The sequence below is a fragment of the Hyla sarda genome, unplaced genomic scaffold (assembly GCF_029499605.1).
Source record: "Hyla sarda isolate aHylSar1 unplaced genomic scaffold, aHylSar1.hap1 scaffold_1859, whole genome shotgun sequence".
Taxonomy (NCBI): domain Eukaryota; kingdom Metazoa; phylum Chordata; class Amphibia; order Anura; family Hylidae; genus Hyla; species Hyla sarda.
In genome coordinates this window covers 30001-32500 of record NW_026608509.1, presented here as the reverse complement: position 1 = coordinate 32500, position 2500 = coordinate 30001, and positions in this window count along the sequence as shown.

The window sequence follows — 2500 nt, the reverse complement described above, 5'->3', positions numbered from 1 at the left end:
AGGGGACATATCAGATATTAAACTGATATAAACAGACACCACATTTGATACCAGCCAAAAGGAAAAATGAGAAGTGATAACTGTGAAAGGGGAGGAACCAACGCTGTCCCCTTCACATGCACCATCACTACTTGTAGGAAGGGAGGCTGGCTGGCAGCCTCCCATACACACTCTGGCTGGGTGGCAGTCACCCACCAGTACACACAGCAGACCCTAAACCCATATCATTATTGCTAAGCAGGAAGATGGGAGTCCATTTCACTCTGATGGACCATTTTTAAATGCAATCCATAACCTGGCTTTGGCAGGAACCCTTCTTACTCCTCCTACTTGCATTTGATACTGGGTTTAGGATCTGCATAGGAAACACACACACACACACACAAGCACACACTTACCTGTGTTGCCTGCTGACGCCTCCTTGGCTGTCCCCAAACGGTATAAAACCAACAGCCACGGGAAGCTGTAAGGATAGAGGACATACCTGCATCCTATTGGACTCACTTGTCTTGGTTAAATCCAGCTTATTTGAAAACCTATGGTGCTGCTGCTTCTGCTCATGGCAGTGCTGCTTCTGACAAGGCTGTTCTTTGGTGGGCCTAGGTGACATCACAATCTCCATGGTTACATACACAACAAAGGTCAGATGTTGTTTACACCTGGCCATGCCAGTGGTATTGAGTAGCATATCACAGTGCTAAGGGTCCTGGATGCAACAATCTTTCAATGGGGAATAGCCGCACTGAGTTTGTCAAGTGCACCCATGTTTGCAACTCCAACAATACACACATATGTATGTATGTATGTATGTGTATCTATATCTATATCTATGTGTATCTATCTATCTATCTATCTCTTTCTCTCTCTATATGTATATATATATATATATATATATATATATATATTTTTTTTTTTTTTTTCTTTTAAATATATATATACATATATATATATATAGAGAGAGAGAGAGAGAGAGAGAGAGAGAGAGAGAGAGAGAGAGAGAGAGAGAGAGAGAGAGATGGAAATACTTTTTTAAACATGTTTTCACCTTTTTTTTAACCTTCTTTTTTTCTTCTCTCCATGTTTTCCTTCTTTCCTCCTTTTTTTCCTATGCTGCTGCTTCTTATTTTTCTTCTTTTTCAGACACTATCATTGCACTATTGCTTATTCAATACCACCAGCAGATGGAGACACTATATTACAACATTAGTTGTGAGCAGCAGTTTGTACAAACAAATGCCTCATAGCTGATGTCCTATCCATTATTGCAATGGATGGTTGGCTGGCAACATTTGTTTTTATTATTCCAATACCACAGTACCAATGCATGGTCAATCAACAGCAATGACACCCCCATGTCAATTAACAAGATTCAGCACCCACTACCTGAAAGACAGCTACCTATCATGTCATGTCCAACCTGCACAGGTGTGCTGGCTGCTGAGCTTATTCAATTAAAGAGGACATTCAGCAGCAGCAGTCCTGTGCCTGGTCACTCCAACAGGGGCCAGACACAAGCGGCACCACCTATTGTCTTTTGCCTGCAGTAGGGGCCCACTGGACTAGCCAGCAAGCAGCTGCAGCAGTAAATAAACAGGTAATCTTTCTTTCCAACACTGAACCCTGGTGGTGCACTTAATATATGCTACCAGATAGGGGACATATCAGATATTAAACTGATATAAACAGACACCACATTTGATACCAGCCAAAAGGAAGAATGAGAAGTGATAACTGTGAAAGGGGAGGAACCAACGCTGTCCCCTTCACATGCACCATCACTACTTGTAGGAAGGGAGGCTGGCTGGCAGCCTCCCATACACACTCTGGCTGGGTGGCAGTCACCCACCAGTACACACAGCAGGCCCTAAACCCATATCATTATTGCTAAGCAGGAAGATGGGAGTCCATTTCACTCTGATGGACCATTTTTAAATGCAATCCATAACCTGGCTTTGGCAGGAACCCTTCTTACTCCTCCTATTTGCATTTGATACTGGGTTTAGGATCTGCATAGGAAACACACACACACACACACAAGCACACACTTACATGTGTTGCCTGCTGACGCCTCCTTGGCTGTCCCCAAACGGTATAAAACCAACAGCCACGGGAAGCTGTAAGGATAGAGGACATACCTGCATCCTATTGGACTCACTTGTCTTGGTTAAATCCAGCTTATTTGAAAACCTATGGTGCTGCTGCTTCTGCTCATGGCAGTGCTGCTTCTGACAAGGCTGTTCTTTGGTGGGCCTAGGTGACATCACAATCTCCATGGTTACATACACAACAAAGGTCAGATGTTGTTTACACCTGGCCATGCCAGTGGTATTGAGTAGCATATCACAGTGCTAAGGGTCCTGGATGCAACAATCTTTCAATGGGGAATAGCCGCACTGAGATTGTCAAGTGCACCCATGTTTGCAACTCCAACAATACACAACGTATGTATGTATGTATGTATGTATGTATGTGTGTATGTGTGTGTGTGTATCTATCTGTA